General features: G+C 42.0%; 1 protein-coding gene across 2 annotated transcripts in view; it reads left to right on the forward strand.

The window, feature by feature from the left end:
• LOC147117432 (aryl hydrocarbon receptor-like) overlaps positions 1-13,005 on the forward strand; it is a 239,811-nt gene that overhangs the window by 117,085 nt on the left and 109,721 nt on the right. The window lies entirely within an intron of this gene.

Raw genomic sequence — 13,005 nt, forward strand, 5'->3', positions numbered from 1 at the left:
GCAAAGCTGACGAGCTAATAGCTTTGAATAGCAAGTCTATCGGATATAATAAAATCTAGTGACTTCAGCTTATTGCTGACAAGTTTGCAGCTTTAGCAGTGATTCTAGGAACTTCTACAAGCATGTTTTTCTGAGTCAGAGCAGTACAGTTGGTTGCCTTCAAGTTGGGACGCTTGGGCTTTTCCCCGGGACATCTGTGTGATGAATCTATGTCAGCTGTTGTAGTATTTCTTCCGTAATCTGATGCCTGCTCTCTCAGACCCAACCTTACTTCTGTTCTCAGGAATTTAACTCTTACATACAAGTGATTCACTGAATTATTTGCCTATATCTGTCAAGTAGAGTTCTTAAAGTCTTTCTAAACTCCCGTAAACTCCCTCTCTATCAAGAGCCTTCAACATTTGAAATGGTCTGACTCTCTAATGTTTTAATATCAAAAACGCTCATCTTTTTTTACCTTGATTCTTAAAGCAAACCAACTTTTCATATACCAACCAATCTGAATGGACCTTGTGGCAAGATTTCTGTTGTTTGGTGAGAACAGCTTAGATCGGTACACATCAAGTACTTCAAAGGAGCAAACTTTTAATTACTTGAGAAAAGTCAGATCTAGTCATTAGTTCCAAAATGTTTTACTTTGTTTGGCTTTAAATAATAATGGTATGGCAATCCAGATAAGGATTAGGTCACTGCCAGGAATTGTGAAATCTCGTTTCACTTTTGTCTTGCAAGGTAAGGATGGCTCATATTTTAGGTCATCCTAGACAATTCTTATGTTGGTCAGACAATATAAGCTTCTATTCAACCTAGAGAAGCCTGGGTGTGCCTAGTGCTGGCCACTGATGGTAACCACTGTTAGCTATGAACGATCTTTTAACCTCAGTGTTGTCTTGGAGCATTAACTCTTATGTTTCCTTAGAATTCAACAAGATTGTTACAAATACCATTTTTAGGACAGTCTGTGTATTTTTAGTTATTTCTATGAGTAGCAATATTTGATTCCCTCCAGCAAATAATAGGAATTACCACAAGTTAAAGGACATTTTCATGTTTAATTGTATGCATATGAGCTAGAAGAGGAAAATGTCATGGGCACGTGTTGAGTATGGTCTCATTACCCAAGTACATAATATGCAAATACTGAAGGTTGCTGAACTTAAAAATAAAATGGAAGTAATCGTGGACACTGATTATATGTAGTATATTTTCCTCTGTTAGTCAATTTTAGCACAGAAGACTATAAGTGGATTTTGTTTCTTTTATACATTCATGCAGAAAATTATGTACTAATTGATTTATGTGAAGGTGCATGTTTGTAAATATTAAATTATGATTTGGGCATGAAACATCTACAGCTTCAGGCAATGCAATTTAGCATTCAATATACTGTGTAAAACACAGCTTCTGAAATGTTCTCCAAGCTATACACCATTTACAAAGCAAGTGAGTCTGTACCTCATCACATCTTTGGCCAGGACTTTGGATCTCTCCACAGAATTGATTTATTTATATATATTTATATTTATATGTAAGTTATATTTGCATCTAAATTATATGAGGCTCTTCCATCACTCCGCATCAAGTCTCAAGCCAATAATTAAATGCCACGTTTACACCATTACATAAACAAAGTACAGATGTATTGGTGCTGCATAATAACAGGATGCCCATGTCCTTCTGGCATTTTTATCAACTAATTTTAGACTTTCTTGCATCCAGTATATACACTAATAACATTTTATATTTACAAAACAGCACCAAACGTTTCAGGATTTTGCCTGTAGAAGACCAGTGTTGATATTTTTGGGTGTATTTATCTCATACTTAAGTTATTTTTGTCCAATATATCCATGCAGTGTGCAAGAATCATGGCTAAATGAGCCCCTTCCTATATTTAGAGGTTCTAAAGAGATGGACAAAGTTGTGACATATAATCCTGAGCTGGTTGTGTAAGTTGGTTGACTTTAGAAATGGATAGCTGCTACCTTGAGAGAAAAATTCCACTTCTGGGATAAAGGTTCACATTGATGACGACATGATGCTCAAAAATGATCAATATTGGAGCTCTGAGTCAAGGAGTTACAAGTGGTTTGTGTTTGTATTGAGCCTAGCCTGATAGTCTTTTTCACTTCTTTTTCAATTGGCATCATTAAGGTGTACTGTTAAGCCTTGTATTGTTAAGCAGTGTACTCTTTGATTAACCCATGCTATACCTTAATACTAAGAGCAGAGTGAGGAAAAGGTTACATTTCCCAGTATTGAAATCCCTTATCTTAAGGAGTGAAGTTCTTTATTTTTAATTGGTGTCTACTGCTGTGAAATTGAAGCAGTAATTGTGTTCTTCTCTGCTCTTTTGAAAATGTTTAGCCTCATTATTATCCTACTTCTGTGACTTAGTGGTTCAGTATGCTAAATATTTAGCTAAGATTGCCTAGACAATTTCACTCACTTCTGCTAAGGGAATTTTGAAGATAATTGAAGGGTGGGGAGTGAAATGTGATGTCATGTACAATATGTAAATTATTGAAAAAGCTTTGCTACACTTTAATTGTATGTTCTAGATGAGTTAATAGGAGCAAGTAAAGCTATACTGGGGGGGGGGTTGTTATGTAATAGGGAGAAAACATTCTATTGAAGCTCGTGAAACTTGCTCTGTTATATCACACTTGCTCACTTAGTGTATACAAATGACAAAATTGGAACTTATACCTATGTGTGTGCATTTACTGCCCGAGACAAAAGTTTGAATTTGAAAAGAATGTGAAATCAATACCCACCGTACTGCAGTAGTGGTTTGTTGGTTAGTGTTGGAATCAATGAGCACAATATCTTAATGATACCATTGCTGTTTTTATTGTTCATTTGCAGCGTTATGGTATGGGTGCATTACAGCAGTAAAGAAATGAACAATGTGGTGGGCAGCAACAAATACGTCGAGAATCTGAGCATGCTTTTCAAGTGACTTGTTTAGAGAAATGCTTTCACAGTGAGTTAGATGTTTTTGGACATGGCCCATTTTAGTTTTAATGTGTGTTTGAGCTTGTTTTGTACAATATCCCTGTATTGTACAGGCACTTATTGCTAAAGTTGAGAGAGTTGATGAAGTCCAAAACTTAAAAGTTACAACTCAAGAGCCTTTAACATCAATGTTGTTCAAATTTGTCCAAAAACATTGAACCAGTTACAAAATTGAAAGAAAATTCTACAGTGTACCAGCGAGAGGAAAACCAAACATCACACTTCTTAATGGAGGTTTTCTGTAAGCCACATATGCCACCTACCAGCCCACAACTATGTCGGATTGTTATGAGACCAAAGCAGCACTGTACTTTCAACGTTGTAACCTATACATGATGCTGTGTATAGTATTACATCTTTATTTTTAGTACAGTCCCAGCTGTAACATTAACAGCCAGATTGCCTGTGCAATTAAAGGGCGACCCAATTGTAATTAAGAATCCTTCTCTGCCCCCATTAAGGCCATTTGATGGCTTGGATACCCTTATTACCTTTTTCTTTTGTGCCTCTTTTCCCACCAACATTGCACTCCATGAAACCCAAGTAAGTTTAGTTCAAGCCTTCAATACTACTCCCATATCTGGGAAGCAGTCTTTGTAATGGTTCTTTTACACCTGTCATTTTGACCTATGTTTGTGTGTATACATTTTTAAAAATCATATACATATGCACACTCGAACTCATTCACACACTTATGGCCATTGCTCCTCCAAACTATTTCTCTTGTGTCTCTTAAGCATCAGTTAGTATTATACATGCTCTTCCCCCACCATTTCCTTGAGTTCAAATCAAGTTATCCATGTTTTGTCTCCTACTCTAGAGTTTCCATCAGTCTTTCCTTCCTCTTACCATCTGTAGACTTTTAAAAGTTAACTTGGCATCATTTCTGTAAAGTCTGTGGGTTGTTTAGTTAATTAATACACAGACTACCAGAGTAACTTAAAACAGGACTTTACTATTTGAAGGTCAGGGCGAATCTGCCCAATAAATCCTGACACAGCACTTATATACCGGTGTGGTCACCGTCGGTATTACAGTATACAGAAGCCAACAAAGTAGTGCAACACCTAAAGTAGTTCTCTTAAAGGTGGACGGTTACACACAATAGTTCTCTTAAAGGTAGACGGGTACATACACTACAATCCTCCCTTTTTAGCTTACAACATACTGATTCCCCATTAAACATACATTATAACATATATACAACTTTATGCAAGACAGTTCACAGATTCAGTCTCTCTGGAGGTTTCCGGACTCTGTCCGGATAACGCCTCGGTGGTGTCGTAACTCCCGGCGGGGTAGTAGGTGCTTCTGGCAAGGTCGATTCGGCTTGAAGGACAGTGTCAGGTTCATCTGATTCCAGTATTACCAGATCGGAGGTAGGTGTTCTGGGTACCTCTGTCTCAACATTAACCGTGTAAGGTGGTGGAGTAGGTTGGCCATTTGTGGCTGACCCTATGATCTGGTCAACATGGCGCCTTATTATACTGTCCCCAATGCCCACCGTATACATCAACGGCCCTAGCCTTTTTCCAATAGTTCCAGGCTGCCATTTCTCGGTACGGTAGTCCTGGGCCAAAACTTGTTGACCTATCTGAAAAGATCTAGTTGGCCTTTCATTCATGCCCTGGAATTGCCGGTTCTCTACGTCCCTTCTGACGTTTGGCTTAAGCAAATCCAGCCGGCATCTTAGTCGTCTATTAAAAAACATCATGGCGGGAGTTTGATTTGTGACCGCATGTGTTGCATTCCTGTACGCCAACAAGAAGCTATCCACCTTATGTTGTAAGTTAATGGCTTCATTACCCATGGCCTTTATGGCCTTCTTGAAGGTCTGGACAAACCTTTCAGCCAATCCATTGGAGGTGGGATGGCATGGGGCTGACGTGTAGTGCTTAACCCCATTGCTCTTTAAGAATTTCTTGAATTCTTCGGACACAAATTGCGGTCCATTATCAGAACAGATCTGTTCCGGCAGCCCATTCCTAGCAAACATGGTCCTTAACACTGTGATGGGTTTTTTCCGTGGTGGTGGTGGACATCTTTATTACCTCCGGCCACTTGGAGTGTGCATCCACCGCTATTAGAAACATTGAGTCCATAAATGGACCAGCAAAGTCGATGTGTACCCTTTGCCAAGGAGATGAGGGCCACTCCCATGGATGCAGAGGAGCCTGTGGTGGCGCGTTTTGGACCTTCTGGCATCCTAGACAGCTCTTAGTGATTTCTTCGATGTCCCTATCAATGCCTGGCCACCACACAAACGCTCTTGCTAGGTTCTTCATTTTCACTCCACCCAGATGTCCCTCGTGCAGCTCCTTTAACACCTTCTGTTGAAGTTTGGGTGGAATCACCACTCTAGATCCACACATCAGGGTTCCTCGACACACTGACAGCTGTTCTTTTCTCTGCGAAAATGCTGGCAGCGTTGGTTCGCCCTGTGCTGGCCATCCCTCCACCGTTAAATCATAGACTCGTGAGAGAGTCGGGTCATTTCTTGTTTCGTTTTCGATCATCGAATTTGCTACTGGTAGACATTCCACTATGGATGAGTGGAACATCTCTACCGGGTCCACTGTAGTCGCTTCTTCTACTATCGGCAATGGCAAGCGCGATAACCCATCAGCATTTCCATGCTGTTTGGACCTTTTGTATTCGATGTCATATTGGTGTGCCCCAAGTAACACGGACCACCTCTGTAACCTTTGCGCTGTCATGGTGGAAACGGCCTTGTTAGGGTTGAATATGGACACCAACGGCTGGTGGTCTGTCAGTAATGTGAACTTCTTGCCCTGCAGGTAATGATTGAATTTCTTTACGCCCCACACAAGGCTGAGGGCCTCCCTATCTATTTGAGCATAATTTCACTCCGCGGAGGTCAATGATCGGGACGCGAATGCCACTGGCCTTTCCGAGCCATTTGGTAACTTGTGTGAAAGTACTGCTCCAATTCCATAGGGGGAAGCATCACAAGCTAGACGAAGAGGTAACGTTGGGTTGAAATGAGCCAACACTTCTTCAGAGGTAATCAACGCCTTGCTTCTGCGAAAGGCCTTTTTACATTCCTCACTCCACTTCCATGGTACTTCTTTCCGCAACAGAGCATTCAGCGGATGCAGCACCGTGGATAGATTCGGCAGAAACTTGTGATAATAATTAATCAACCCCAAGAATGATCTTAACTGTGATACGTTTTCCAGAGCGGGGGCCTTCACGACAGCTTCTATCTTGTCAGGTGACTTGTGCAGCCCCTCTCGGTCAATGACATGACCGCAGTACGAGATCCGTTTTTGGAAGAACTCACATTTCTTGCGATTAACTCGAAGGCCATATTCCTTCAACCTAGTGAGCACCAGTTTCAAATTTGTGAGGTGTTCTTCCTCGTCTTCTCCCGTAATCAGGATATCGTCTAAGTAACACTGCGTGCTTGGAATTCCTTGTAATACCTGCTCCATGGCCCTCTGCCAAATTGCTGGAGCCGAAGCTACCCCAAAAACCAGTCTATTATAACGATACAAGCCTCTGTGTGTGTTGATGGTGAGGTACTGACGCGACTCTTCCTCGACTTCCATTTGTAAGTATGCCTGTGCCAGGTCTATCTTGGTGAAGTGTTTCCCTCCGGCCAACGAAGCAAAGATGTCTTCAATCCACGGAAGCGGGTATTGTACCGTGTGAAGCACCGGATTCACTGTGATCTTGAAGTCTCCGCAGATGCGGACCTTCCCCGGACCCCCGGCTTGTTACTTGGTGAAGACTTCATGACGGGAACAATGGGCGTGGCCCACTCACTCCAGTCCACTTTTGACAGTACCCCTGATCGTTCAAGTTCTTCCAGTTCTGCCTCCACAGCAGGTCGTATCGCGTAAGGTACCGATCTGGCTTTGAAAAATTTTGGGCTTGCATGTTCTGCAATCTTAACCTTTGCTTTAATTCCTCGCAGTGTTCCCAGTCCTTGCTGGAATATCTCTTTAGCTTCGTCCAATATTCTGGACAACCGTTCAGGTTTGACATCTTCCTTTCCGGAATCTACCATCATGGTGTTTAGTGAATGCCAGTCTATCTTTATTTTCCTGATCCACTCCCGTCCCAGAAGTGGTGGACCTCCCTCAGGCAACACATACAGGTCCATCCTTTGGTGATCTTTGTCCTTGTATCTCACCTTGACTTCTATCTTTCTGATGGGGTATACTTTGTGCCCCGTGTATGTCTGCAATACTAGTTCCGTATCCCGTAGGGGAATATGCTTGAATAACTTTTTATAATCATGCTTATTCATGACCGTCAACGCCGGTCCGGTGTCCACTTCCATTTTCACTTGGACTTTTGCAATCTGTAGTGTGATTCATTACTCACATTGTGAATTCTCAGACTATCCAGTTCCTTGCAGTTGGAGTGTGAGTCCGAATTCTGTTCTTCCGGACTCTTTCTAGTCACCTCATGTACCTTCCTGTACCTCTTTTGTGGTGACTCATTATTGTTGGTCTTCTTTCCTGACCGGCATACCTTAGCTATGTGACCGAGCTTGCCACATTTCCTACATTCCTGGTTTTTAAACCAGCATTGGTTCTGGTCGTGTGTTGTCTTCCCACAACGATAGCATTTCGTTGTACCCGAAGTAATTTGCTGCACGCTGAGTGCCGCTGCCTTTAGCTGCATTTCCGCCGTTCCTTTCGCTGCGGCTTCGTTCGATGCAGCAATAAGGACAGCCTTATCAAGTGTAAGATCGTTCTCTTCGAGCAGTCGTTTTTGTGTTTCTTCCTTCGACATTCCGCACACGAATTTGTCTCTGAGTGCCTCTGCCAGATTTTCCCTAAACTGACAGTGTTTCGCTAGCCTACGCAGTTCAATCAGGTACTCCGCGTTGCTTTCCTCTTTCCGTTGCGTTCTCGCGTAAAATTTGGATCGTTCCACTAACATCAGTGGTGCGGGGTTAAAATGATCCTTCAGGACAGCAACAATATAATCGAAAGTCTGATCCGCCGGTTTAGCTGGTGCTAGTAGATGCTTCAAGAGCCCGTATGTCTTCGCGCCCATCGAGTTTAGCAAGGTTATAGCTTTGTCATCTTCTTCTATTTTATTGGCCTCACCATAGATCTCAATGCGTTCCACATACGTGGCCCAGTCTTCTACCTCGGAATTAAAATCGTTGATGTTACCACGCTTAGGCATCTTCCCCTCTTCCTGATAACACCACGGATTATTTCTTTAAATTTTCTTTTTTTTTCTTCAAGATGGCGGTTCCCGCGAAAATGGCGGTTTCCCACGCTTATCTTCTCTCCCCGCCCACTTCAATGGCGGTTCCCCGCTTCTGTCTTCTTCTCCGCCTAATGGCGGCTTCCCGCGTTTCTTCCCCTGGCGGGAGGGGTACACTTTCCCCACGGGCGACGGCCGCTGGCTTTCAGGTTCACAGCCTGCGCGTCGGCTTCAGTGCTTTCCCTTTTCTCGGCAGGGCAACCGGCGCTGGGTACACCCCGTTGACGGCGAACAGTTTCAGCCGCTGGGCTGGCTCTCGCTCAGTTCCCCTTGCTCGGGCTCTGTCTCTCTCCCGCTCGCTCGGCTCTACCGGCGCTGGGTACACCCCGTTGACGGCGAACAGTTTCAGCCGCTGGACTGGCTCTCGCTCAGTCTCCCTTGGTCGGCTCTGCCTCTCCCGCTCGCTCGGCTCCCAATCGCGCCTCCCAGCCCTCTCGCAGTCCGGTGCTTCCCTCCCCGGCTGCGGCTGAGTTTTTATATCTTCCCGCGCCTACGCTCCCGGTTGCAGCGCTTCGTGGCTTCGGTCGCTGCCCGGCCTTTTTCGCCGGTCGCGGTCTAGCTGTCTCACGACGCCGTTGCGTCCCCAGCCTGTCTGTACCGCGGCTTCCTTGCTCCACGCTGCCCCAGTCTCAGCGCCTCTGGGCCCGACTTCTGTCCGGCTCCTTTCCCCCTCGACCGTGGTCGAGTGCACCGCCCTTATCCTCCGGTTATTCTTTTTACTTTTCCCTTACTCACAGTCACCGTGGCCGGCTTGCTTCTCGTGCTGATCGGCTCACTCCTCACCGTGGCAGAAGGGACAGTCAGTGCCTGTTGCTGATGGAAGTCTTTGTCTCTGAATTCTTCCTCCTTTCCAGCTCTGCAGACTCGAGTTTTCTCCCAGCAGAATGACGAGGGCGGTTGCCTCTTCTCGACGCTCGTTAACTGCTTCGGAAGTATTGTTGCCGCAGGGTACGATCGGCCTCGTCGCCACTGTAAAGTCTGTGGGTTGTTTAGTTAATTAATACACAGACTACCAGAGTAACTTAAAACAGGACTTTACTATTCGAAGGTCAGGGCGAATCTGCCCAATAAATCCTGACACAGCACTTATATACCAGTGTGGTCACCGTCGGTATTACAGTATACAGAAGCCAACAAAGTAGTGTAACACCTAAAGTAGTTCTCTTAAAGGTGGACGGTTACATACAATAGTTCTCTTAAAGGTAGACGGGTACATACACTACAACTTCATTACTACTTCTTGATTTACCTAGACTTGCGTGTGGGCCTTTTCAACCTTGGTGGTACCCTGTATTATGAGGTTTGGTGTTTCAACCAGGTTCCTTAATTTAAACAAAATCTTCACTTATCACTAAGTGGGATCTCATCCTTACTGTTTATTGAGAAAATGTTTTCCCAGTAGTTTTCAAAGCTCCTCCTGAAAGTAAATGAAACCATTGAAGGCAGAATTCCATTACATGTAGTTCAATGCTCTGAAAAGCATCCGATAGTGCCTTACAGGGTTAAACTTTGTTTGATGTTTAGATTTGTACTTTTTAAAAATTCTAATTGGTATTCACAATTAGAGTTTCTACATGGCCTAGCCTAATTTATTTGATAGCTGCATTATTTTATATTAATGGAGAAATAACTAACTAGAATATATAGTAACAGATTTAGTACTGATTTAGTACTGTATTTGTGTTCAGAGAATAAAACTATGAATACATTGCATTTGAGTTCAATGTATATCTGCTTGAGGTCATCAAACTGTAGTGTTTAATCGCTTCTATCTGTGCTCAACCTTTTATAGAGCTGCGAGACAGTAAGCTGTTTTTGCTTGTTTCTTATCACTTGCTCCTAAAGTTATGTTTGTGGTGAATAGGTTAGTGACATTAAATTCAGTTTTACAGTGTAGTTTTAGCATAAGATTTCCAAAGGTTCCTGCCATAATCAAACATTAACGTTCTGTGTTAAATATATGGCGAGCGGCGATGGAGAATTAAACTGCTTGGAGTGTAAACACAACATGCATATGCATACAAATCCTTAATGTTGCAAAGTGACAATAAGACAGTTGGCTCCTTTGTTAACATTAAAAGTTTTTTTTAAAGGAACTTTTTTTTTTAAATTGCTTTGCAAAGGCATGAGATTACCTCTAAAAACTTATCATTGACCCTTGCATTATATCTGTGGTTATGACAGTGCATTTTATTCACAAATGTATTTGTCCTAGTTGTGCAGTTTATCAGTAGTGCAACTCAACTTTACATTGCAGATTTGCACCAGGATCCTGAAGCAAGATGCAAAGCAGTGTTTTTTTCTGCATAATAAGTGACTTGAAAGCTCATAATTGGAAGTAAACTAGCCAGGATAAACATCTTGGGAACATAATCCTTGTGGGAGCACAGAAAGATGTGAAGAAATTATAGTGTTGAGAGGGCTAGTAGGCCAGAAATGGGAGGGAGATCTGAATCTTGTCTGGCGCTGTCATTTGTTTCAGGAGTGAGCCTATTTTGGAGCTGTGTAATCACTGTTTACCCTTTTTTTGTCATTGCAAGAAATGCCTCTACAACTCACCGACACTACAGCAGTTGATTGCTAAAGTCGATCATTTCTCTACTGCATGTTTATCTAGGCTTTGAGTTGATAAATGCTGACCAGTATGTTTGTATTGTAGAAGAGAAGAAAAAATTGTAAAAGTTCTCAGAAAAAAACCAGAATGGTAGTGATCATTCAAAGGGGGAGAAAATGGGCACAGAATTTTCAATTTAGCTTAAAACACAGTTCAGCTGAATTAGCTGTCTTAAATTTAATTAAGAATTTTGTGTCTTTCTACACGACATTTATAGCAATGTCCTGTGCCTTTCCATGAATGATTGGCTTTAAACTATATTCTTCAGGGGGACAAAAATATTGTGGTTAAATCTGAGTGTTCTCCTAAATAATGGGAATAAAGTAACTGAAATAGGAAATAAGCATATCATTTATGAAAGAAAAAGTCTTGACAACATGAAAGATAGAGTTTGATTGGGGTCAAGTAATATCAGGGTTTGAATATTGAAGACTTGAACAAGTAAGTAGCTTGCAAAAATTCACTGGCCTGCTATGTGAAAACTTTGCCAACTTATCAAAACATCCATAATATTGTATGTTTTGATAAGAGGATGAGTGTTGGGTACATTTGACAAAGTGTGCATATTGGCCCGGAATTTGCGGTTATAATGATGGCGAAACTGTCAGCGTTCACCGTCATTACTACTATGAATCTGACAGCAACATCTGGAGTATGCATGTGTGCAGTTAAATGCGGAAATCCAGAAGTTGCTGTCTGTCATTTCCTGCTCCTCCATGGGGCGCGCTGTTGAACTCTACATAGCCGGCAATCAATTGAAATCACTGAACTGACGAAAACTTCCCCCTTTATGCGGGAATATCACTTTTAAAAACCCCTGAAAAAGTTGAGCCTTATTCAATGAGGTGTAACTGGGTTTTTAGTGACGTACTGAGTCATAATTACTGCTGAATAACTGTTCTGGCCCTGAAAAGCTAATTTTATATTTGTGGAATGTCACATTTTTCCACTATGATAAAAGTTTCATGGGTTTTTACATTTAAAAAAAAAGTTTGTTTATGATAATTCAGTTTCTACCTTAATTCCATGTGTATGTCCCAATCTTTATTTTGCTCTCTGTAAAATGATTTAAAAAGTAAAGGAAAATCAGTGCATTTTACTTCCTGGTTTGATGTCTGTGAGAATTCTTCAATGTGATTGGCTGCTTAGCCAACTTGATGACATCACTGTTGCTGGATGCTGGAGATCCCCTAGACTTGATGTCAGATTAAAATTAATGTCGGCAGAGGTGAAATCCATGCCACGGAGGTCGCTAGATCTTTGTGGGCAGCTTTCTTCCAGGTCAGTGGCGAGCGCCGTCACTTCGCTGCTGACCACAACATCCGGGCAATTCTGTTTTCTGCAGATGGGAGCAAGTTGAGCATAGTTTGGAATGTAACACTGGGTCATTCACCATAGTTTAATTTCAACTTTCAGTGCTTCACTGCTAAATTCTTGGCTTAGTTAATTGGTGTTCATTTCAAATCCTGAATTAGGAGATGGCGGGAGACTTGCACTTTCAGTTAATTATTTATTTGAACCCCTAGCTGTCTCTCTGTTCATTCACATCCTTCAGGGTCTTTCCATTAATTGTACACTCCCATTCCTTGTTTTTTGTTCCAAAATATATACCTCACACTTATCCACATTAAATTGCATCTGCAACATGCTTGCCTAATTCTGCGAACGTGTTTGTCTTCCTGAAGTCTTCATTGTTTGCCAAACCTCTTTTGTGTTGTCAGCAAATTTTGAGATTGTGTTCCTTAAACCAGAGTCCAAATCATTTATATGCACAAAACAAAAATGGACCCATCACAACACCTGGGGTACACCATTTCCAACCCTTCTCCAATCCAATCAACACCCATTCACCCTAATTGTTCCCTGTCTTTCGACCAGCTAGCTATCCATACTGCTACATTTCCTTTTATGCCATATGCCTGAATTGTTTCTAACAAGCCTCTTTTGAGACAACTCGAACACTTTCAGAAAATCCATATACACTACACCTACTGCATTTCCCTTTGTCACTTCAAAAAAACCTGTTAAATGAGATTTGCCTTCATCAAATCCATGCTGGCTTCCTTGATTAACTCATGCATTTCTAGTACTTACTAATTTGATCTTGAATTATAGATTCT

Source organism: Somniosus microcephalus, chromosome 5 (assembly GCF_052327205.1).
Source record: "Somniosus microcephalus isolate GS21.2 chromosome 5, FLI_Smic_1.0, whole genome shotgun sequence".
NCBI lineage: Eukaryota > Metazoa > Chordata > Chondrichthyes > Squaliformes > Somniosidae > Somniosus > Somniosus microcephalus.